Below are 26996 nucleotides of genomic sequence, written 5' to 3' on the forward strand. Positions count from 1 at the left end.
CACGTGTTTTATGTGCCACTTAGGACAACTCAACAAAAAACTGTTACTAAGTTCCTTTAATAACCCAGAGTGGATCGCTCTTGTGTAAACTACTTTGGCTTCCGGTTTTGGATGGCACCGTTTTGGAACAACTTTTCACCCGCCTCATCCTGAACGATAAAGCGCCACTGCTTGTGATGACTAACTATTGCCGTGTGGGGGCGGTAAATTATCACATCATATTTTTGGGGCGGTACCCAACCGCCACTATCTGCTCCAAAATACCAAAGCAATCACTAAATAAGACGTATTAGCCCATTTTAAAGTTTCCGTGGTTACTTATAGGCATATATATTATATATACTTTGGCACAATGGGGGAAAAAACGTCGCTATGGAAACAAAGGCCAGTTTCAAGGCTGCGTTCGTGTGTCATCGGAAAATACGTAACTGAAAACCACTTGAAAACCTTAACCTAACAAGAAAATAAAGTTGCAACACACTTTATACCATTGGTTTGTTTATAATTGTCATTCAAATTATACATTATGCAAAATCTGTCTGATTTTAGTTTTGACAGTCATATACTGTGATTTTAAATATAAATATGTAATGCAATTGTTTTAACATGCAAAATGTTTCTAAATATTTACTGCATTGATTTATTTTTTTTACTAGTGTTACTACTAGTAGAAATATCCATTAATCATGGTGTATGATTATAGCTGTAGATGTGTTTTTAAACATAAGTGAGGATTGCGATTACAATAAACTCGCTCTCTCTGTATCCATCCAACAATAACAGCAATGTGGTGCAAGGATATTGTAACCTGATGTCCTTCCAGCTTGCTCTGGAGCAACAACTTAATGACGCACGCACACACGCACACAGTCCTGTCCTCACAATCCCTAACACGTGAGTAGACCCCTCCTACTTGACCCCAAGCTCCTTTTGACTTGTATAAGACCACACAAACACACATTTGACAGGTCAAGACGGAGCTGGTGTTTGACCATTGTTTGGACTTTGGTTGTTTAAGAATACAAATGGAATCAATACAGTTAGGTATTCCTATACCAGAAATACCGGTATTGGGGAAGGGTTGGGATTTGGAATGGCTATGGCATGGATAAATACATGGAATATATAAAATAGGCACCTAAGAAAGAATGGGGTTCGGTGATAATATGCTTTATAATACAATAGTGATTTGGAATAAATGGAGACAGTCAAAAGTTACTCCCCAGCATGTTAGCACAATCTTGATATTTAGTCGTTCATCACAGACATGAAGAACGTATGACTTTGTGTATTATTGTCAGTGTACATGCATTGCTTCACCATTTCTGTTCAAATATCTCATGCTTGAAGTGACAAAGGTACATTTCCTAATATTTTGCAATTTCCACACTTTAAGATTATCAAACAAATTTGCAAGTTGCAAGTTTAAAAGGGTGACTTTATTTAAGATATTCAAACATACTTGATCCTGTGTGAAAATGTACTTGTCTCCTAAACCTATCATGTTGTTGGCCCACCCTCAGGAGCAACAACTGGACTCAAGTGTTTTTCGTAACCGGCAACAAGTCTTGCTCATCAACATCTCAGTGGAGATATTTTGCCCCACTCTTCCTTGCAGAATTGCTTTAATCCCACAATGCTGAAGGATTATCAAGACTCAATAGTCTTTTTAAAGTCATGCCATAGCATTTCGGATGGATTCTGTCTGGACTTTGACCAGGCCAAATCTACATAATTTTTTCAAAAGCCATTCAGAAGTTGACTTTGGTGGTTTTGGATCGTTGTCCTGCTCCAGAACCCAAGTGCACTTTATTTTGAGGTCACAAACTGATAGCCCAACATTCTTCAACAGGATTTTCTCATATTGTTAAAAAAAAAAAAATCAAAGCTTTTATGTTGTCAGGAGAAAAAAGATCAGATGGTGAAGTGATAAATGCATCTGGATTGAATTATCATCGATATTCATTTGTCCTCAAGGCAATGAGGTCATTCTCCTACAATACTACCATCAAAACAAGAACGCATGCTTGACATAATCTGGATGCTGCTTTTGTGTTTTCAGTCTGGAAAGAGTTTACAACTTTTTGGACAACTCGGTGTTGTTTTGCCCTTTTGGTTTTTGCTGTGAAACAGAAGTAGCATTATTTCCATCAAGGAACTGTGGGGAAACATATTGCATCACTTGACAAGGATGGGTGCGTGGCTGGTGTGAAAACAACCATTTCCCACAGCAATCAAAACCCACGTGGATCGACGGAAACAAAAGTCATGCAATAAACAGATTCTTTTGTTCAGACAATAAAATTTTTAGATGTTACCTGCTGACAATTTCGACTTCTTCAGAGCCGTCACAAAATAAAAGTCATGCATATCATTCAATATGCTTGCTTTGCTAACAGGACGTGTTTATCGATGTTGCTTTTTATACAACAAAAGCCACATGTTGGCAGACGGAGCTTTTCTGTAATTAACTTGGCATGATTTCTTATTAAGAACTTGCATTAAGATGTGTTTACTGTTTAAAATTTTTGGGCAGAGAAAATCCTTCTTTGTCTTCTTTAAAGACAGCAGAGTCACCATGGTTCCTGTCCCCACTGAGGTTGCAAAGTAGTGAAGGGTCATTCACTCCAGCAAACTGTGACAATGTGGGAAATCGTAGGGACCCAGTTCAGGAAGCCAGCGGTCTTGGTTTAGTCTAGAGAGGAAGGTAATATCTTATTATGGTCTACAATGACCACCACACACTGATGTCTTATAATTTTGAATGTGTAAAAATAGAAGATCCTGACATATGAGGCTTACTTATGTTTGCGCTTCTTAAAGATGAAGAGTGTGTATTTAGATCTGTGACCCCGAAGTGCAACTATGATAAAATTCTACTAAGGCAATCAGACTCCCAGGAGGAGGTTAGACATTAGCACTTAGCTTTGGGCTGTTTTATTAAAATATCCTTTGTGTAGCCTTAGATGGCCGAGTACGTTTGACCAGAGCTTCTTGGGTGAGGGCCCTCCACCTTTGGGTTTCTAGAGTGTGATGATGCATAATGAGGAATGTGTACTAAAAGGCCAACATAGACCATTCTGTCTTTAATTGACACGTTCTCAATAGTACATTGCATGCCAAAGGCGTGAATGGCTGGAATGTCTGCAGATGTTTTCCTCCAAAATTCCTCCGACAGCTGGCACCAGATTTCACCAGAAATTGCGTTTGGTTTGATTTCCAAAATAAATGATTCAACCAAACCCAAACATTCTCAGCAATTTATCACTGGAGCACATTTCTAATAGATCATTTCCATTTGATAGAACGATATAAAGGGGTTATTCAATATATAATGAAGAGCAATTTTCCAAAATGGTAGGAATCCATTTTTATTATTTGGAGAAAAATGACGTGGCAATTGTACATACATTGATTTTATCCAGTTAAAACAATTCATTGGCTCAGTGTGAGAGTCCAGGTTTGAAACTCTACTCTGGCCCTTCTGTGTGAAGTTTGCATGTGCTCTCCTTGTTTGTGCGGGTTTTCTTTCTCCTTCATTCCAAAAACAGATTCTGGATCGTCAATAGCGGGAGTCAATAGACTAGTTGTCACTGTACGTGCTGTGATTGATTAGCCATCAACCCAGGGTGTACACTGGAAAAAATAAATTTGGATGAACTCCATGTCGCCCACAACCGAGAGAAGGACAAGCGCTGTAGAAAATGAAAGGATGATCATTAAGTGTGGTTTGGAAAACATGACCTATGCTGTCGAAAAATGCTAATGACGCAATGGATGACAATCCGACATCTTATTTCCTCTCAAAGTTCCTTTGCCAAACTATAACAGAAAATAGACAAAAGTCAGATTAACAAATTCTCACCATTATGTGCTTTAATCAAAAGTGGAGATGAAGAGGGCGCTAAATGAGAAGTGTACGCGTGATTGTTGAGTGATTTGATGAGCAAGCACATGAGGGAGCTGTAAATATAAAACCACACCACTGGAGGAGAAATGAATGTGCGGTTTGGACAATGCATGGATCAAATAATCATCATGTGTGTGTACAAAGTTCACTTCGGGTCAAATCAGGTGCGTGCTTCTTCCTTCCTCGTCTCCCTCTCATGTGTGCTACAGTGTGCAAGCAGACACTCTTCAGTTAAACATTTACCTCAAAGGGGGTAAAGGAGATGACTAAATCTGCGCCAAATTGTCTTGGCACACAGTGAACATGTTTAATTATTTTGCATTAAACTTTCACCCGTCCCATAGACTTCCACTTGTTCATTTCTTTTTCCCACACTTGTTTTTTTGCTTTTTAAAGATCACCTTAAACATTTATTCACAGATTGGGCCAGCTTGTGTCTCGCAGTGATGCACACACACAAACAAGCCCCCACTCCCATGAATGATTTAACCTAGACGTGTCAGGGAGCTTATTACTTCACCTGAGGAGGCACAACAACAGTGGTGATCACAAAAAAAATAGATGTTTAAAATATTAGAAATCCAAAGTCAGCCTTGGTTGTATAACAGCTCACCGCTCATACAGACACAGCAAGGGACAGTCGGTATGTGTATGAAGCAGAGGTTCTCCAAATTTTTATACCAAGTACCAAATAAAATATATAGCTCTCCAAGTACCACCATCATGGCCATCACAACTTCAAATTCATCCTTTGACAACAGTATGGTTGAAAATAAATGACTATTGGACGATTTGATTAAAAAAAAAATCCGAAAATGTGTATTTATGTAAATGTGATAAAAGCTCTTTTGTAATCTATTGTAGTTCCTTGCCAACTTGACAAACATGAAATTAAATTTGAACTCATAATCCAAATCAACTAAGACCATCTCTGCGTGTGTGTGTGTGTGTGTGTGTGCGTGTGCGTGTGCGTGTGTTGCTTTGTATGTTTTCAAAAAAGAGAGAGTGGCCAGAGGGGTTGGAAGGCCACTGTGTAATTTTCTATGTATAACTCTGGCTCCTAAGCAGTCACTGGTCTGGGTTCCAGTGAGTTTTTCCTCCCCCTTTTTTTTTCTATCCAAATACAGCAGCAGACAGGTCAAACAAAAGCAGCGGAAATCTCCAGATCATGATGGATTTTACACTTAGTTACACAGTCAAATCCTTGCTTAAACATATCTCACTCAACTTTTATTCATGGTGTACTTTAAAAACAACCACACCTGAATCAATTCATTTATTGGTCAAGAGCACTAATTCTAAGTTCTAATTCTAGGGATTTTTAAATGAAAACCTCTTTCGGACTCCGGTGATCAACAAAATATTTTGTGTTCAGTCACTCTGTGTGGCCCTTTACTAAATAAACATTCCGCAACCCGGTAGTTTGGGATAGCTTCCTGAGAGGAATAAAAGCACAAACAGTACCGCTCTCTGCTTGCTTGCATCTCTCCTGTTCGGAAAAAAAATGCGGTTCGTGCAGCATTTTATAGAAAAACAAGAAAAATTCGGTGTTTGGGAACGGATTTGTGTAATGAGTCAAAGTGTATAATTTCACTCTTCATTGAGATTGAAATCAAAAGAATAAAATCAAACAAAACATGCGTGTGTGGGGTGGGGCGGGGCGGGGCGGGGCGGGGTTGTGCACCAGACACAATCTTATTCAGCCTGAAGCTCATTTTTCGTACATCAAGTTTGTATTTTAATGGCTGGTGTCGAGCTTCTGACTCGGGATTCTCTCGCTGGGTGCTGCTGCCATCTGACGATCCATCTAGTTGCTGGAAATGTGGCTTGTGAATGAACACAGGCAGAATAAGTATGTTTTCTCCACCATCTGCTGTGGCGGTGTTTGCAAACACTCGCCGATTCATCGGAAACTGCCGTTTGTCTCTGCATAACTTGTGACAAAGCACACTAGGACAAAGGTCAAAAACAACATGGGGGTGGTGGGTAGCGGTGGGCTGGTGTTTGCGAGTGGTTAGCCATGAGCATAAACAAGCAGTAAACAGAGACAGAAAGAGAAACAACGTTGTCATTTGATCAGTGAGCGGCGGGAATGTCGTTGCCACGTGACTTGTGTTGGATGAAATACACCATGAAGCCATAAATTTAAGGCCAACGTAACTGTGCAGGAAAAAAAAAAACTAAGAGGGGGTGTTGCACAACAGCTTTGCACTGATCGGTGGTCAGCTGAGGACGCAGCACTCCATTGTCTCTCTTGTCTGTGGCCTTGTTGCGTCTTCTTGCAGCCCGTCAAAGCACCTGAATTTGACTATTTTTTTTTAAAAATGATATTTAAACTTAACCCCCAGGTCAGATTTGTATTTTCTATTCATATTTTAATATTTAACAACAAAAATACACTTAAATTATCAATGTGTGTTAAATCATGGTAGTGATGGAAATCTTGAAAATGCGAAACTGTACATGCCGTCAACATTTTTTATTATGGGATTGTTGTAACAGTATTCAAGAGGTCAATTGAAACAGTACAATTCAATAGAAATAGTTTTGTTCCTGTCTACCCAACAAGCGTCAACTTCAACATCTGCTAATTACTTGAAATTTCTCTCTGAGCTTGCCTTTCTGGGCTTCCTCCTTAGTGTTAGTGTGTGACAACATAAACAGCCAAATGTCACATCCATGAGTTAAAATATTTTGCTTTTCTTTAATCTAAGGATGTTTCTTTTCCACACTCTGGGAAGCAGTGCACAGCAGATATACCCCCCCCCCTCCCCCAAAAAAATCCTAGTGATAATTATATAAGTCTTGAGTGTGATCTCCATGTGAAACGAGTGTGAATAATAGGTACAAAACTGATTCATTAAGTAGCTGCTGCTCAATTGTGTGTGCACGCACCGTGACAGATTGCGCCATCAAAGTCGTGTTTTGTTCGGCTCCAAGTCTGCCCTCGGATCATTCAGAAGCATTGCCGGGTATATTTTACGTCACACAAATTTTTGTTTGTGTCTTTTGAAAAATGTTCTGCCACATTGGCAGCTCTTGGTGTGCTTGTTTGCAGCTGCTTTTCAGATGCTCAGTTCAAAGACACAAAATCAGCCAGGACGATTCAATTAAGGCTTGATAACCACATCGCACGCAATTAAATTAAAGCAATTAATCTATTTGCATCTATTCCTCCCAGATCTCGCAAAATGAACTGTGTGGTAATGTTTGACAGATGCAATTTGTTTATGTAAGCGTCAAATTTTGCAAGTAAAATGTTCCATGACTCAAACCCTTTACACCTATAGAAATAATTGTTAGAACGCATTAACACAGGATGCAGGACCATTTTTATATATCTGGAGACATCATCAATGACGTCAGCATAATGGTGCTGACATTTAACTAAAGGGTAAAGCTGGAAGAATGATCAGCCTCACCAATCATCACATTTTACCTGAAGTGTAATGGAAGCGCTTCCATTATGCAAATGCTTATGAAAAACGAAATTATGAAATTTAAAATATCAATCTGCCTTGAGAGGTGTCAAATATTAAGTGTCAATCTTCCATCCTGTGCTCTCTTGTGTCAAAGGCGTCTTGTTTGTCTGCGTGTTTTCCAATACCAAATGTTTGTGGACTTGGAACTCATCCCGTGCTAATTCCTTCAATGCAGGCGAGACGGGCAGTGTTTGCAAACACACACTTTGCTCTGTGTCCAACAGGTGAAGTCTGTGGGGAAATCCTTTTTTAGCTTCACGATGTTGTCATGTGCTTATAGGCCCTGGCTCCAAACCAGCATCTGCTAAATGGAATCATCATCAGGCGCAGTTGCCATGCACTTACTTGTCCCTTCTCCCTTCCTCGCACTTAGTGTGTCTGTTACATATTTTTGACGAGTTCACTCTACCTGTTGAATTAACACCCCCTTTCCTCCAAAGATTTTTACCTCTTAACCAATTTTCAAAATGTGAACAGCTCCACACATAATGAGAGGGGGAAGAAAAATCACAGTGTGTCCTTACCGCTCGGACAGTGTGTGATGTACTCGACACAGCACACCACACACATAATAATCTGTGCTTGCACTAATACCAACCTCCTGTGCTGGAGGGAACACGGGGCCACGGAGCTTCCAGGCTGTCCAAAACAAATGCAAATAAAAAGAAAGACTAGTTGTTACATGAAAAGAAATGGAAGTAGCACATATTGTCTTATTTGGCAACGACATGACATTTCCAATCTGCTCTTGTTATTTTCGTTGCGGTGCACGACGTGTTATGCAAACACTCAAATTCAAATTTCGGTCATCTTCCTAAATGGTTACCTACCATTCTGTTTCGAATTATAATCAGAGTCTGTGGCTTAGTCCAAGTCGATGTTGATCACTTAAGTGAGGCTTTGCAATCGGAAACTTTTTCTGTCTCGCTGAGCGCTATCTCTGACAGTGGCCTGTGTTTTAGTTTAGGGTTAGAGAAAGCAAAGGTTTTCCTCAAATATTTTAATCTCTGGGGTATATGATTTAAGAGGTTCCCTAGCATGTATATTTATGTTACTAATATTCCACTTTGGCTTCAAAGATAAGGAAGCAGCGGCGATCTAAAGCAACCACTGTGTTGTGTATTGCACCATTAACTGACTTACTGACCCAATTTTCCAGCTATCCGATTCCCTCATGCCTCGCTGGACACAATCCAACAAACCTGCGGTGAATTCTGAATGGGTTTGAGTTTGTTATGAGGTGTTAAGTTGATGATGACGGCGCCGGAAAAGACGAGACCCAAGTGAGGGGCATCCAAGTCTGACACGAGCGTGTGATCCCTGCGTGTGGCCTCAACTACGTTCGAAGGAGCGAGGGAATGGCTACGGTGTTCCTTTAGATGTGTGCTGTTGCGGCGCTCGCGCATTTCGACTGCGACCGAGGAAATCAGTGTGAGGGCTGCATTCATCCAAGTAATGGTCCAGTCATGTGTGAGAGCAAGCGGGCCAACTCTTGGCCGGACTATTTGCTTTTCCAGCTGTTTCCAAGACTCAAGTAGAGAACGTGTTTTGTGTGTGTGTTTTGTGTGTGTGTGCGAGTGTGTGAGTGAGTGCTTGTTTGTGCGGTAACAAGCAGGGGGGCGGCACTCAAGTGGGATGGAGAGAGCCAAGACACCGTGAGGAAGAGTGTGTCACAGAAGCTATTTGTGCTCACTTTAAAGTCAGGGTGTCAACTTTTCCTATTATATTGGAGTTTATTTACACTGTGGAAACCACACATACGCTGGCGCAGGATGAGAAGGTTGTCGTTCCGTGCACGTGTGTGTGCATGCCCCCTACGTAAACCCGCCCATATGCCTGGCTGCCCCTCATATAGTAGACAGGATCTGCCCCTCAGGCACAAAGCCACAAGGGATGGCCCAGATTCCAACACATAGATACACAGCCTGCAGTCTGCAAAGACATATCACGCAACCCAGCACTTATGGGGTAAATGTATAGTGCAGATTGTTAAAATCAGTAGCACTATACATTTACATTTGCGTGCTGCACCGTGTTCTGTAGCCCTGGACAAAATTGCGAGACCAACACTAAAGCAGTTTATATTGCAGCTTAAAAGACAAGATTGGCAGTCATTTTCAATAATATCAATTTGGTTTGCAGATGCCGTTATTCTCCCATCCAGACTTCTTACGTAACCGAGAAATTAGAATTCAATTCCATGGAGATCCATTTTGAAAATGTGTCACACTTTCAACGTAAAATTAACTTGAATCGTGGATCGGGAAGTTGTTGCCAGTGACGGGTGTGCGGCTTATCTACAGGCTACTTTGGAAGAAGAGCGTGTGAAGTGAGACTACATTCATTTTTGCTAGCGGTTTGAATGCAAGCTCCCCTTTCAATTGTTAATATACATTTATGCAATGTCTCTCAAGCCTGGATAAAAAATAGATGGCTCGCAGGGCATCTGGGGTCAAAACTGCACCAAACAAATCATGAGAGAGACTCGCTGTGGCAACAACACCTGATGAGACAAGTCAAACGTTGCAACAAAAACAAATACCTAGAGTGTATTCTATAAATGAAATTGATTTCCTCAAACCTTCTAGATGCTTACTGCGACATAGTGTACATGAAGCAATGTAAATCATCATTTGTAGAAAGCATCTTTGGTTTTACCCAACACACTGGATTTTATTTCACTAGTGTAACTTCATTATTTAACTTTGTCTGTATCATTTCATTACATAAAACTGCTCATTTTTTCATTGGCTTCAATGGTGAACAAACTCATTTGCTGAATATCAGAGAAACAACTGCGTACGCATAATTTCCCTTTGTATGGTAAATAAGAAACCCCGGCAAAGGAAATTCACAGTCAGACCCCAAATTTAAAACAGGTAGATTAAAATGTGATAACACTAAAGGAAATCTGGTGATTGTCTCCCAGTAATAATATAACAAATACATAATTAAATAAACAGTTAATGTGCATTCAGTCAGTTTGCTTGTGACTAGGCCCTCCGCTTGAATATTATCACATACATTTGTCACAACAGCAACTTTCTCTCTGTTGTGAGCGAGTCAATGAACTAGTGATGGAAGTTAAGAAATATTCCACATGTCCTGTCTTCAGACAGGTACTTGCATTGTGACTGTGGAGGCAGCGTATTGCTCTGTGCTCATGCTCTCAAAGCCCAGTCAGGGGGAGGTGGGACGGTTGAACAAACTATATAACTTGAGGCTAATGTTTTGTCGTCAAAAAGTATGTTCAAACATATCTTCTCTCAAATTCTAGGGCTCCTGGGATCCAATTTAGAGGAGCAGGAAAGGAAACCTATACTCGGGATGTATGTTCTTGCCATGCACTGTGTATACACTCTACTATCACTTTCCAGCATTTGTCAGGATGGAGAGGGGATGCAGAAAATGTCATCCATTATGTATAGGTAAATCATAAATAATTAATTTGGGCAATGCAGTTTCAAAATACGTTTAAAATTTAACAATGTCAATAAAACAAACACATAACTCAAACGCTCACTGTGACACTATTTCTTGCATACTCCACAAAGAAATTATTTATTTTAATAGAGCAGTTTAAAGCCTGTTTCTGGCAAGAAATGATGTGTTTTGTGATCCTTTTTGTCTCAGATTGTTTACCCGGCGCAGTCTGTATGTGACGTCATGACACACCCCTATATGGGTGGGAGACAGCTGGCGACGCAGACTAGAGTGAGCAGTCTCTCGACCAATGGGAGAAGAGCTGGGTCTCCAGTGAAGACCCGTGATTGGACGCATGGAGATTATAGATATGTATAGATATGTCGTGTACTCCACATAGGGGGCGGGACAGAGACTGGAGAAGCGCTTGTCCAGCAACATTAAGAGGTACCAAAACACTGCACTAATGCACCGTTTCGTAAGGATCAATGTAAGTTGTTTTAAACTTTTAAGCGTCGTTTGCATTGTCCGGAGAGGTGTTTTAACTCCGAACCCGCAATTGCATTTAGTTCTTTTCTGCCTTCGGTTTTGTTTCGGGGCAAAGCAAAAGTGTGCTAGCTGTCGTTACTGCTCTTGAGGGAGCTGCTATATTTTGACGCGCCGCTCAAAGGGACAATGCACGCAGTCAGCCAGGGTGTAATGTCATTGCCTGGTGGCCATTTCACTGTCCCGCCGCCCTGGCTTTATGCAGACGTGACATTCTAGCGGTGTGCACTGTTATTTGTTATTATTGCTTAGCTTCGCGGAGAGCGCGATCCCTGTTGACGTCCCTCGGTCCGTCTGTCGTCGCGCGCACGCCTAATATCCCCGACTTGAGGGCACAAAAAAGGGTATTTTGACGACTAAGCCCTCTCGTGAACGATGAGCTTTCTTTGGGGGAGTTGGACCACTACGCAGCGTGATATTATGTCAAAGGTGAAATGTTGCATCATGTGCAACTTCTCTTCCCTGAGTGTCTCACTATGCAAATGTGCGTGTGCTGTGTGTGTGTGTGTGTGTGTGCGAGTTTGTGTGTTTTACATGACGTTTTGCATGCATGTTAGAAAGGGGCGTCATCGGGCCTAACGCGACCCCCCACCCCTGTGTCCCCCCCTCCCATTTGACTGACCGTTACTCTGTGTGATTCACTCCCACTTTTCTTCTCTGTTTTGACAGTTTGGTTGTATCCAGGGGAAAGGTTTTTCATCGGGGAAAATTCCTTAAAGCCATTGCCTTCAACTGGCTCGGAAAATTTGGCCACCACAACAATTTTGCCCCCCTCTTCCTCCTCCACCCTCTGCACAGAGTGAACGTTGATATGCTGCATCAGGTAAGCGAAATCCCGTGGACGCGCACGCACACTCTTGTAGGGTTTATCGTACACGCTGCTTGCACATGGTCCGAACAGCATCACGCAGCCTTGCGTTTTTTCTTTGTTTCCACGCTGAAGGGAGAGCCTCGCGTGGTATTTTGCATTGCAGATACACACTCGCACAGTTTCCAGCACACGCTAGGTCTGTTATGTGTTTTGTGTGTGCCTGGTGTTATTGTCGTGTTGCTTCCCTCCACATTCCACAATTGGGCGCGCGTGTGCAGCAGGGCTGAAGCGCGAAACAGCCTCTGCGAATGAGAAACACTACCAGAAACAACTAGCTGCATGGTTGCAATTGTGACTTGAACGTGTGAGGAAAATAAAAAGTGTTGCTGTGGTTTGTTTGAGCCTGCGAGACAACAGGCACATTCATTGCGCGCGGACGTGAGCGGAGTAGGTTGGACACGCCCCATTTTTTCAAATTAATTCTCTTCTCTTCAAGGTTCGAATTGATGTCGTGGCAAGGACACTTGTTTGTTTTGATTATGAACTGGACATGTATGTTTAAAACGTGGGCCTGCAAAGTGTTTCCCACAAATCATTTACACCACTTGTAATATTGGTTGCCCAAATGCTGCTGTTTCCTTCCTAGGACTGTCTATTTATAACACATATCTTTAAATCTCCCACATTTATCTCATTAAACATTTGACCTTTTCAAAAAACAGTGGTGGGAAAAATTGAGACCCCCAAAATATTGGACTTGAAAAAAGTTATATTTTTAACCAATGTTCATTTTCTGCAAAAAATGCGACTGTTGTCACCTTTTATTTCCATACACACAACCCACAAATATTAAGGTTCTTAACCTGGGTTCGATTGAACCCTCGGCGTTCGGTGAGTCGATCTCAGGGGTTCGGCAGAGCCTCCACTGCGGAGGTCCGAACACACCTGAATGTCGTGTAAATTCGTGATGAGGCATATCTGAACTGGTCTCGCAACAGCAGAAGTTACACTGATTTGCAGGTATGTCATTTTTTGGAGTTCGTGCATCGTGCATTATGTGCTTTCATCAAGGTGATGTTCATGCATGGCTCATTTTGTGCACCAGTAAAAAAACATCTATGTCTTGAATTTGAAAAAAATAATTTTATTATTCACTAAAGAGGGGTTCAGGGAATGCGCATATGAAACTGGTGGGGTTCGGTACCTCCAATAAGGTTAAGAACCACTGTCTTAGAGCCACATATTTGGAAGAAAATAAGTACTTTTCAGGACTCATAGTCAGCATTGGACTTGTCGAAAAGCTTCCTCCCCATTATGCTCTGTCTCCCTTTTTCAGATTGATAGGGTGGTGCTCACTCTAACTTATTTTGCAAGAACCACACAGGAGACAAAACACAGATTTTGTCTCTTTTTTTTGTCCACCTGTCAATGTGGGGAATGTAAATTCCGATTACATCTGCCATAGTTATCTTCACATCACGCTTTCAAAGCACAAAAACTCATCTGTCTGTCGAAGGCATTTTATGGCATCTTTTCTACTTTTGAATAATCCATGAATCTCCCGGACCAAGTTCTGAGACTGAATTGGATGTTGCAGTTTGGTCGTGATCCAAATTACGATTGTTTGGCCTTGGCGCATGTCTGCATTCCTCATTGTAAGTGTCATTGTAAGTTATAATAGTGCCAAGATGTGACAAATTCAACCAATGCTGTTTTATTACAGGAATCTCCAAAGGGGACTGCAATTGGACACAAGAAATAATGAAAAGTTCCATTACCACATTCCAAGGGCAAATATTTATCAACGTTGAACACTTAAGTGTGCACGTAATTTGATAGATACATGCATGTAAAAAGAACCTAACCGCTAACAGTGAATTGTTAACTGACCTTCGGGCAGGTGTGACAGATAGCCAGCAGGATCCCATGTTTTAGCATTCTTGACTGTCATTTAAATAAAAAAGAAGTTAGTCACAGCCTTGACTTACTTTTTACTCCGTTGTACTGTGAAGGCAGAGACATGGTACATCTTGTTGCTAAGCTACTTCCAGTCTCTGCTTGTCGTCCTAGTTTTCCTCTTTGCCATCACCATCCTGCGGTGACGTCACAAAGAGGTCCAGGACAAGTCTTAACAATCGTCGTAGTGAATGAAGTCTGATATGCCCAAGTCTTGATGGAATGTATTTCACTTTACTGTGGTGATTCTTGATCGTAAAGGCTACACATCTAGTACAACAGTTGATACAAAAGCTCCCTTGTAGCAGTTTTAGTTGCGGGTCTGCTGGCTGTCAAACTCTTACCAGTTCTTTGATTTCCGATGGTACCAGCAGAGCCACGAAGGGGGCACAGTCCATTTTCTGTCTGAAGTTGTATGTTGATCCCCTTGTAATATACACTACCGTTCAAAAGTTTGGGGTCACAAAATTGTTTGGGTGACCCCAAACTTTTGAATGGTAGTGTAAATATTATTATAATAAAATATTATGAATTAAATATTATAAATTATATCTTATATTTGTATAAGATTATATATAATCTATGAATATAAGTATACATATATATAAGATTTTTTACACAGTAGATTATATATATAATCTATAAATAATTATCTAAATAAATATATACACTACCGTTCAAAGGTTTGGGGTCACCCAAACAATTTTGCGACCCCAAACCTTTGAACGGTAGTGTAATGTTATGCTAGATTAAAATTCATAATATAGAATCATTTGGACTTGCAGCAGATGGGCCTCGCTTAGTAGCGCAACCAAACTAGTCATATTGACTTGCCTAATTAAATTTGATTGCACGAATTATTTTCTAATATAACTATTTATGCCATGTATGCTTTTATTTAGTCTTCAGCTCATCTATTTTCCATCTTCAAAGTATGTTGAGAAATGAGATGACAAGCAAGCTGAACAACTGGAATATATAAAAGGAGCTGAATGTCACGGGACGGGTCCCGTTGCTTGCACATGGGAGATTGCCATGCATGTTGAGCTTTAATGTGTATAATTAGTCAAAGATGTAGTCCCCCAATTGATTTGATTAAACTGAAAATTCTTGCCTGGCGTTGTGATCCATCGTTTGTATGAGTGTGAACACGGACACGCTTGCACATTTGGGTGATAATTAGTCTCAGCACTTAAACAATGACATTGTGTTGGTTTGTTGGAGCTCCACCGAGCATTGAAAGCCAAATTGGTGCACAGTGAGTTCACTATTGAACCAGAACTAAACTGGCTCTGAACACTACCCCAACCCGCGCTGCGGTTAGTTGAATGGAAATTATTTGTGTTACTCAGGAAGTTTGTGCTTTGTCGAGTTCCAGGCAGGTTGAAAATGATAGCAGATTGTTTTGGTCTTTCTGCTAATTGCCAAGCTTGTGTTGTGCACATGTGCACAAATCCACGCCCTAGGAGCATACAAAGACAATGCTTGCTGCTTTTGTTTTAAGCTCATTAACTTTATCACTTCACTGGTTCTTTTATATCAAACAAATTATTTTAGGTGCATTACCTGACATGTTTCGGCGGTTTCTTCCGCCTTCATCAGAGTGTCACTGATGTGGTTGTGACGCGTCTTTATCAGCTGATGGATGAAGGCGTGGCTCACCTGTCAGATTTGACAGGTGAGTCACGCCCTCTGCTGTCCGTTCACCTCTCCAGAATGCTGTTCCAGGTTGTAGAGAGCATGTAGGCTCCCTGTTCATAGTCCTCGGGCCGCACTTGCCTCCCTGATCCAACGCTGATGTTTGTTTTCTTCAGTGCGGATGACTCTGGCCTTTTCCCAGTCCATGATATGGATAATCTTTGATGACCTGCTATTGGTTTTGCACGATAATTTGGGTGTGAAATGAGTAGGTTGATTATTATTTTTAGCTTTTTTCCATTAATCACAAATGTCAGATTTGTTTTAGCAGTTGTCTCATCATTAAAATACAATACTCAATCAATATGTAGATAAATCTGCTCTGATTGGGTGACTCATCTTGATTTAATAAGGAAAACAGCTTCAGTGAGCACCCTGATGCAGACTAATGTGGTAAAGCCGTAGTCTCGGGCTGGTTCCAAGTTGTACTCTGATTTCTATTTTTTGTTAAACCTACCTCCATGGTGTTGCTGCGCAAAACTTGCAGCCACCACAGGGAACTGACCAATGTCAAGGATGCATACACCTCATCCCCCCTCCCCCTACTTGGTCGCTCGGATTACAACCTCGTCCATCTGGTCGCAGACTACACCCCGGTAGTGAAACGGCATCCACCTGAGAGGAGGTCTGTGATGTTGTGGTCTGAGGAATCTACTGTCAGGCTCAGAGACTGCTTTGAGAATACAGACTGGGAAGCTCTCTGTAGCCCCCAGTGACATTGACAGCATGACCCACTGCATTACGGACTACATTAATTTCTGTGTGGAGACCACTGTGCCCTCCAAGTTGGTCCGGTGTTTTCCCAACAACAATCCCTGGGTGTCCTCCGAGATAATGGCTCTGCTTAATGAGAAGAAGAGAGCCTTTAGTTCGGGGGACGTGGTGGAGCTGCGTAGAGTCCAGAAGGAACTCCAGCTGAAGATCAGGAAGGTGAAGGAGAACTACGGGAGGAGACTGGAGAAGCAAATGGAGTTTAACAACGTCGGGAACATTTGGAGGGGTCTGCAATCCATCTCAGGCCATGGTCAAGGGGTTGATCGGAAACTGCAGTGAGCAGCAGCGGTACCGCGCTCGGGAATCATTTGGTGATCTAACCCCCCAATTCCAACCCTTAATGCTGAGTGCCAGGCAGGGAGGCAATGGGTCCCATTTTTATAGTCTTTGGTATGACCCGGCCGGTGTTTGAACCCACAACCTTCCAGTCTCAGGGCGGACACTCTACCACTAGGTCACTGAGCTGGTATTGTCTGTTATTTATCCATTTTTGCATTTGGCACTTGTCTCTTGTATTCTTACACTCTTGTACGTTGCTGTGACAAGTAAATTTCCCCGCTGTGGGATAAATAAAGTTCTATCATCATCATCATCATCATCATCATCATCATCAAATCTGGCCCTCCTTGCAAAAGGTTTGGACACCCCTGCAATCTATTTTGAGTCATGCGCTAAAAGTCATGTTGTGCTGTTTTTAAAAACTCGCTGTTTTGTAAGTCACATATAAAGTCCAAAGGCAGTTGAGTGAAATTGATAGAAAATGTGCTTGCACTGCATTTGCTTGCACGTCAGTGGCTCCCCAGTCATGAACCTCACCGCACGTCACTGGTATATGTATGTACATACGTATGTATGTGTGTATATATGTAAACCAAGCAAATTGGCCGAAAAAATATTCTAGTCTGAGCTCGAGCACGGCGCACCAGCCTTATGTTAAATCCTTCCATCAATTTTTCCCCCTACTTTTCCGTCCCCTTGTTACCCCGGTAGAATGTTGGGAAGATGCCGATATGTATATATAACAGGCATCCGTGCGTCTTTTCACTTTCTAAAGCCTTTCAGGATCTGGCTTTATGCAGAATAATAAATCAGCAATAAGGAAATAAAGAAGCAGATATTATTCTGCTTTATTGCATTCACATGTGACTGCTAAATCCTCTATGAACAGTGTCTAATGGATTCCTTATGGGAGGCAATTGTGTGCTTGTAGTAACAACTTGAATGTAGCTGAGGCTCTGGTGTTGTGGCCGGTGGGATTAGGACTCCTTTCAAGCGCCGTAAGGGGCTTGGCCAGATAAACCGAAATAGCGGCTCACCTAACCGTTTAAGTACACGCCCCGCCATCCATGAAGGGCTTTGAGAATCGCATCTTTAACTTCTAACAGACTCGCGGCGGCGAACAATGCCAAAGATCATACAGATGGTCTAGATGAGCTTTAACGGAAGATCACCAGTTGCGGGACCATTTCCCACCGGGCCTAGAATGCATTGACCACAAAAATCTCTTTGGCATGCTCAACAGAATACGCAGTGCTGCCTTAAAGCACTGTTGCTGTGTTATGCTGAGGTGTTGGATTTCATACGCGATATATGCAATTTATTACATTGAATAGTTGAGCCTTTCTTGTGGTGTCTTTCCCAGAGTTGTTTTTGTAAGTTCTCTGAAAGAAATTGACGTTTTGTCCTCAAAAACTGATTTGTTGCCATTGCCACTCAATGCATGCACGCTTGCACTCGGCTTCTGAGGTTTTTGAGTCTGACACTGAACAACAAAACTTTAGATAGAAATTCTGGCAATACCTGGTGAACAATTGGAGGCATGATCTTATTTAATGGACAGAAAGGTGATGACACGTAACCTAAAAATATAAAAATGATAGATGAGAAAAATACAAATGTATTCAACCTAACCTGTTTATCACAGTAAATAACTGTTCTAAATCAACTGTAATAAGTTAGTCTGCAATATAGAGACCACCTTTTGTTTCCTCTACTTTCCACTCTAATAATAGTTTATTTTTAGATAGTTTTGTAAATGTACGATGTATAGTTTCAGTTAGATTTGTGAAAATCATATTCCTTTTTTAGTTTGTCATTAATAAAAATGTTTATTTTTTAATTTTAATATATTTCATTATTTTTCTGTTAACCCTTGCTCCGGACTAGGGCTGTCACTCCTGAATATTTTAGAATCTATTTTGTCTAGCAATTTTCCATTGAGTAATGGAATAGTTGGATACTGTTTTATTTGCATTAAAGTGTAGCAAAACATTTCACCCGATTACTGTTTATTAATAAATTATTTTGTTTAGAATGATCTTTGTGATTAAGAAAACAACACTTAAGCAATATTCCACAATATTGATGATCATAGTTTTCCAAAGTAAAAGTAGATGTTTACAAATGTCTTATGTCTGCTTTCATGAAGGACTAGAGAAATCGGAGACTTACTACTTTTGGGAGCCTAAAATCAGATTGGTCAACCTTAAGTTATGACATCTGTAAACAAGGATGTGATTGTTAAAATACGAGGAGGTGATTCATTTGATCACCAGTTTGTTGTTGAATTACTCAATTATATTCTTGCGTCCTTGGACTTCTCTCCTCGCTGCTTGCCTGCCTGAAACGCACTTACTCAAGCCATTTGCAAAGCTTCTCTGAATAAGTGATGACTATTCATGAGGGAGGAGGTGCAATAAAAATGTTTGACGTGTGTATGTAGATCACAAGACCAAAAGCTTTAATCACATTCACTGCTTACTGTAAAAGCTATATATATCAGAGAGCAACTGTAACAACCTTCTGGTGTTTTTCAACACCTGAATATATGAACACTGCTATTCCTTTAGTGGTCACCTGAGGATACACTGGACATGTTTCTGGATATTGTAAGGAAATGCCAAGGAGAAAAGAGTAGAGCAAAAACCCTCAAATGAGATTCAGCTCGTCTTTCTTCCCTTATGCCGCGCTCAGACTACACAGCTGTAGCCCGATTTGAACCCCTTAGTCTTTCTGTTAGTGTGTTGAGGCCCAGTGTAAGGGTTTTCACTGAGCAGTAAACCCTCCTTCCTGAACACCACCGCCACCGCCTCCATTCCATTCCATTGCATTCCATTCCTCATTTTCTTTTTCCTGATGCTACTGTTGCAGAGAGAGGGAGCGGGAGACAAGCCCACTGAGGTGATTGGTTGTAACGCAGCAGGCCTCTCGCATTGAGGCCCCACCCATTGCTTCCTGGGGCAATTAGCCACCCACAAGGGATCTCGATGGCCGATAGCTCATCTGCATGTGCAAACACCTAACTATACTACATTTGTGTACTATTATATCCTCTGCTGGTCTCTGTGCTTTGACTGCATTATTCTGTGCCGGGGAGGAAACAATCAGTTATTAGATACGTGAAATGATGGAGATAGATATGCATGAAAAGGCTTTTATGATTTAAATTTTTGGTATAAGGTGCATTTTTGTGTTTTCCTTCAAGATGCTTCTGTTTAATGGACTGGCTGGACCAGTCAAATGGGTATTTTTTCCTCTTACGCTAGTTTTCCGGCAGTCTTCATGCAGCACCTGGCTCCCTGTCATGAAATGATGCAGCCAGTAGAATTTCAAGTGGGATAAAAAACATATTAGAAGCTCCTAATGTCTTTTTTTGTTGGTGAGGATTTGCCGCTTGTCCAAATTGCTTCTTGTTCAACTAAATTCAAGTTGCTTTCAAGATCATTTGAGCCAAAAGGCTATGAATCTACACTGAAACTGAGTTGGAAGAAGTGCCGTGGAGCAAACTCGCAGATGTTTATAAATGCCATTGTCTGTGGCGGTGCATCAAAGCCTTTATACCGCTGACGGGCACAAATGTGTCAATGATTGTCTATTAATTGTCAGATGATTAACAGTTGGAATTTTTCTAACCAACCCCTCTAGCAATGTCAGGGTCCTTCATTGTATAACATGTCTAATATGTCCTCTGATACCTTACAGCAGATGTAATTTAAGTAATTAGATGGCTAATGTTAATGTGTTTGGTAGTATTATGGTTTATACGACTAAGTTTGTGTTTTAATAAGTTTGCGAAGGTTGCATTTTAAGACTATACTCACTTAAAAGCAAACCATTTTTTAATTTATTTTTTATTTAGTGAGGTGTGCCCTCTTTCCGAGTCAAGTGCCTCTCCCGGCCGTTCTCTCTTTATCGATGGCCCGGATGGCAGTGGACGCAAAGACAGACTATAAATAAATGAATAAGGGCTTGGGTTAGTATAGGGGTTAGGCAGTATAAAATCTCATATACAGGGGGATGCAATAGTAGTTATGCACTAGTATCATGATGAACTTGTTTTTTTATTTGATTATTCCGTAATTTTCGGACTATAAGTCGCTCCGGAGTATAAGTCGCACATGCCATAAAATGCCCAAAAATGTGAAAAAAAACATATATAAGTCGCTCCGGAGTATAAGTCGCATTTTGGGGGGCAATTTATTCGACAAAATCCAACACCAAGAACAGACATGAACGAGCAACAACAGGCTAAACGATACGGTATGCTAATGTGACAAACACAAACGAGGAACTGAGAACGGGCCTGATGTAACATTCAGTTATTTAAAAAAAAAAACTATTACATAAATAACACGTTTATAAAACCATCTGTGTCACTCCAATTCATTAAATCCATCGATCGTCCTTTGTCAACGATGCCGTGTGCCGTGCCACAGTTCAAATTATTCCACAGGCCCATACAACAATATATAAACTATATTTTAAATAACTATCACATAAACAACAATATCAAACCATTTGTGTCACTCCAAATCATTAAACCCATCGATCAAATTTCTCGTCTTTTATCGATCGTCCTTTGTCAACAATGCTGTGTGCCGCGCCGCAGTTCAAATTATTCCGCAGGCCCATACAACGATATATAAACTATATTTTAAATAACTATCACATAAACAACAATATTATCAAACCATTTGTGTCACTCCAAATCATTAAATCCATCGATTCAATTTCTCGTCCTTTATGTCATCCTGGTGACAGAGGACATGTCCAGAGGATATGGCGCTTTAAAGTGTTAATTACTTTATTTGATTTTTTCTCTCTATTTTTCATGTTTTGAATATGTTCAATATAAAGATGTCAAAGCATGTGAAGTGATCAACTATACTAAAAATAACATGTGAAGTGGTCAACTATACTTGTAAGTAAGTGATGTGTTAATGATCAAGTAAAAATTTATGAAAAAAAACATATAAGTCGCTCCTGAGTATAAGTCGCCCCCCCACCAAAACTATGAAAAAAACGCGACTTATAGTCCGAAAATTACGGTATTTGATTTCATTTGAATGTTTTCTTTTTTCAAAACATGTTTATCTACTTTTCTATCCAAATTATTTTATCCGTAATTTCTTTTATTTATGTTAAATTATCCTGGTGTTACTTTTTTTACGTCATCAAATCTTTCCATTTGAGTAGCGTGTTTGTAGACTTTTTATATCCACTGGAAATCCTCTGTAAACCATTCCATTGTTCTGTCACCGGGTTTACTGTGTAGATGTGTGTGTGACTCACATGCTGATGTTTGAATAAATGTATGCGTATATGGCCTGTTTGTGTATCTGCGTATTCAGTGAGACGGGGGGGGGGGGGGGGGGTGCTATTTTCTGAGGATTTGTTAGTTTACACAGACATGCAACAAGCAGCGGCCTCAACAAGTCTATTCAGTTACATGTGGTACGTAATCCTTTCCCTGACATTTGGTGGTGGTTGGAAGTGTTTGTATTTCTGAATTTTGGGCATGTATACATATTTTGTGAATGGCCCGAACTGCTAGGGGAACAGTCTCAAATTAGACTCCCATGAAAACACGTGTAGTGGATGTATTAAATTAATACACTCTTCTTAAAACAAAATTTATTGTAAGATGAAAAAAAACAGACCGTAGTAATTTTGTGGGAATTAATAAGCGTACGTTTAGGCTGGCTGACACAGGCATCTTGTATGTTTATGACTCCTGAACTAATCAGATGGCCAAAATCTTAAGGATATTTCTGCATGTCTAAATGTGCTTGTTTTGTTCAATGCACACACAATTAATGTTTTGTAGTCTTGGCAATACAAGTGCACAAGTATGTAATGTTTTCACAATTTGAAATGCCCACTGTCTACAGCTCATACGCTACACTGCCAGGAATGTACAGTGTGTGAAATCCACAGGCTCTTGAAATTATGAATTCTCTGAATTCTCTAGTCCTTCATGCAAGCAGACTGATTTTTCTTTTGTGTTTAATCAAAATAAGACTCTTGCAAACATCTGCTTTTGCTTTATAAAACAATGTGCAGCAATCTTTCCTATGTGATATTGCTTAACTGTTGTTCAGTTGTTTTGTCATCACTAAATATTACCAAAAATGCAGGCAGGAATTGTTGGGGAATAAACAGTAACCTGCAAAACAATGTTTTTTTTTTTTTTAATACACTCTAATGCAAATCAAATTCTATCAGATTATTCAATTAATCAATGGAATGATCGATTTTAAAATTATTCCATAATGACAGCCCTACTGAATACTATACATTTTGGCCAAAACTTCTAAATGTTGGCAAGAAAAATGAAGGAGCAAATGCTTACATCAATCATATAAGCATGCAGCCAAATCAAAAAAGGAACTGCTTCACTTGAAGAAAATAAATGTCCAATCCAGAGCTCTGACCTAAATCCAAATTATAATCTGTAGGATGACAAATCTGTAAATTGTCTACCTAATTTAGTGGGGTGTCTTCGCAGTCAGAAATACTTTGATTACTTTTACAATGCATACGTGTGATGCAAAGCTTCAACTTAAACTCAAGTTGATGCCAACATAACTCACAGGACCCATCCCTCATTCCACGTGTTTATGGCCCCACAGTTGAAGCTGTCGCTTGGAGACCAATTCTGTTTTCGTATGTGGTGACCCGAACCACTTGTTTAAAAAAAAAAATAGTTTTCATGTTTAACAGATGTGGATGTGATGGCTTCAGCAGAGATTTACAAATACTATCACCACAGTTTCCTGTAACTTTTGATTATGTGTTTGTATTCAAATGGTGAAAGTTTGGCCTGCGAAGGTTGTCGTGTGGTTCTTTGTTAGATGTTTTTGTTCTCTTGTTTTTTTCTTCTTGGTCTTCATCTGAACCATATAATTATCGAATCCGAGTGGAAAACAAACAACATAAAATAGATTTGTTTTAAGAAGGTGACCAAGCCTTTGAGATCAGAAATCAGTCGGCTCGCCACAAATAACTCAAAATACGAAAATCTTTATGGTTTCCCTAATATTTTCCCAATTTTTGATTTTGCCATATCGTCAGTAGGACAGCAGAATTAAATTTGTATTATGATTACATTGTGTTCATAGTTCTCCCCAAAATATTGTTCACATACCAGTATTTCTTTATTTGTTTTATTATATTATATAATGCATTCCCTACATTTTTATTTTGCATATCTCAAAGTACAGTCCTTTTTTGTTCATTATATTTTCAAATGGACAGCACAAATTACACAGAAAACTGGTGGATGAAGCATGGAGTGGCACAAAGCAGAGATTATCAAGCGGTGAGCGGGCATCACTGCAGGGGGTTCATACGCACGCACGCACGCACGCACGCACGCACGCACGCACGCACGCACGCACACACACACATACTGCAAATTGTTGGAGGGCTGAATTTTCTTCAGAAATAATCCAATTGAAATCCCTTCCTTCCAATTATTGCAATTTTGATTTATTTTTCTAAAGGTCTTCATTTCATGTATTTTCAGCAAACAGAAGTAAAGAATGAATCTTTTATTTTTTTTAATGAACAGTAAATGAACGGTAACATGAATATATAATAAATGGTTTCTTTTTATATTTTAGACAGCCGAGGCGTAGTTTCTCCGAACCTAAGGCTGAGCTTGTTTGTGCACATTATGTCGTTGGTCACGTTGGGTGTTTTTGTGTTCAGGATGTTCTGTATCTGGTAACTCGACTAGTGAGCGCGAGAGAGAGTGAATGATGGAGGAATAGAGCAAGATGAGTCATTTTTTCTGTTAGACACTGTTGTTTTCCACTAAGCCTGTTATTTTCTCTTATATAGAGATGCCAGGTAGTGGGTAGGAAAAAATGATTCCTTTTTTTTTTTGGTTGGTTTGAACATTCAGTCTAATTTATCAACCTAATTCAGAAATTGTGGTTAAACTTGAAGTAAGAAATCCTAATGAGACTGCTTTTCTTTTGTGAAGCCATATTTATGGTGAATGCGTATAAATCACACACTGACAGGTTTTAAGTTGACAATAACTACTAAATACTCCCACATTTGGTTTCATACCATTTTGTAATTTTTAAGTGGGAAACTCACACCAACTTAAATCACACTCAAAAAATGATACCAGAATACCCAGTGGTTTTCTCCTGAACGCAAAAAAACATCCTCTAATAAAAACTGAACTCTTATTTTGTTGTAATTTGCTGCAATAACATGTCAACAGAGAGCAAGGCTTGTATCTCAACAAGCACAGAGGGTTGTGCAACAGTTCCAAATAGGCAAGCAAGATTAAAACATCCTCATGTAAAATGTATTGTGGACCTTCTTTGTGGCTCAATGATGGAGTCTCCCACAAACCTCAGTTATGACAGAAGGTTGTTCAACAACCAGTTGACAAAAGTACATTACGTTTGCTTGTGTGTTTTTGGGAACACTGAATTCGCAAGTGAAGTAGTGAAGTGGTGATGTTTTGTTCTATGAACAGCATCTTGTGGATGCTTAAAAATTCTCAAAAGTAGTGGATTCATGAACTTAAAAACGAACATGATTATATTTTTACTTTGAACCCAGCTATAGTCTAGATGGGAAGTACAAATTGATTAAAAAAATAACTTTAAAAGGAACATGATTATATTTTTACTTTCAACCCAGCGACAGGCTAGATGGGAAATTGATTAAAAAAAAAAACAAAAAAAAAAAACATCCCATTTCAGCCTTGCACAACCATGTAGAAGAGGAAATTCGCAAAATTCTGCCTACACAGATACAGCAGGGGACATTTTAGGGTTAGAAGTTTAAGGATGCTGTCAGTTTTGGTGCCATAAAAGAATAGGGCGGCATTCGGTGGGTGGGGTCCTGTTTGGGCGTCACATTTTAAAGTTCGAAAAACTTGCATGCACACATGTACACACACTCAATTTTTAAGTAGGCTTGGATTTACTGTAGGGGGGCTTCAGCACCCACAAAACTGGGCTGGACACGGCTATGACAGATAGAAGTTTGTTACTTGTTGAAGACAAGTAGACTTCAGCAAGAAACCAAGACATTTTTATTTGAAATTTGTATCCAAGATTTTTTCTTCTACAGTTTTAGGTTGGGCTAAAACAAAGCTGAGCTATATTATGGACTATTTGAATACATGCTTGTAGAGGAAGTGTTCTGATAAATGGTCACATCAGCTTTTATAGCCCTACTGGGAAGTGTTTTTTTTGGACTGAGTGGAACTTTTACTTCCTCAGGTTCAGCTGACACTGCATCCTTTTCTGGCTATGCGCTCGTCGAGTGTTGTGTAGCTCATGCTTCGTCCCACACACTCACTGAAAATTCACTAAAAACTTGTTTTTGTTCTTGTTCCTTCTGCTTTGACGGCATGAGACCTGATCATCTAATGTGGGTCGCTATTTTTACACTTAAATTATTGCCCTTACTTATCTCTATCAGACTCTCAAAAAAAGTAAATTTTTGTGTCAAGTCAAAGAGAAGAAATTTTGAAGGGATCACAGAGGAGGGATCCCCCTTCATGAATGACCAGATTGCAATGGTTGCAGAGTGCACAACATTTGTCACATGATGCAACGCTGTACAATGCCAGTTTCAAACCACAAGTGTCCTTATAATGAGAAACTCTGGGGAAGTGGTCCACTTCAGGACCTGTGAAGGTTGCTCGATGCAGAATCCAGACAACAGCCGCACTTGGCTTATAACAATTTAGCCCCCTCTCCAAGCAGGAGAGAGCAGAGGGGAGAAGTGGCAGTAGAACAAGCAAAAATACCTCTTAAGTTGAGGTTTCAACATTCTACACAGGTTGACCGGGTTTGCTTGGAAGCGACTGAGTGCCGATGTGCAAGTGACATGTTTTGATATCGGGACGGTAAGCATCGTTTGTATAGGTCACACCAGAAAATGACTTCACCATGTCTCTAGTTATCGGAACGGCGTATGCCATACCGCTGTGTGACTGTGTTGCAGAAATATGCCTTGTTTATTGGGTTCTGTGTAAAAGCACAAATTTTACCCCCCCCCGTTGTGGCTTTGTGTTGGATGTGTAGTTTGTTCTGAGTCGACTAACCTCTGTTTATCACGTTAATAATTCACACACATG

General features: G+C 40.2%; 1 protein-coding gene across 2 annotated transcripts in view; it reads left to right on the plus strand.

Annotated features, from left to right (window-relative positions):
- The first annotated feature begins 11101 nt into the window (after window positions 1-11101).
- LOC133169045 (vitamin D3 receptor A) overlaps window positions 11102-26996 on the plus strand; it is a 40834-nt gene continuing 24939 nt past the window's right edge. The window contains exons 1-2 of one of the 2 annotated variants that reach the window (XM_061300886.1): window positions 11102-11262; window positions 12031-12184. The gene's annotated coding sequence lies outside the window, so the exon portion shown is untranslated. Of the gene's footprint in view, window positions 11306-12030; window positions 12185-26996 lie in introns of both variants that reach the window. The other variant, XM_061300877.1, reaches the window with a different exon arrangement.

Source organism: Syngnathus typhle, linkage group LG2, assembly GCF_033458585.1.
Source record: "Syngnathus typhle isolate RoL2023-S1 ecotype Sweden linkage group LG2, RoL_Styp_1.0, whole genome shotgun sequence".
Taxonomy (NCBI): domain Eukaryota; kingdom Metazoa; phylum Chordata; class Actinopteri; order Syngnathiformes; family Syngnathidae; genus Syngnathus; species Syngnathus typhle.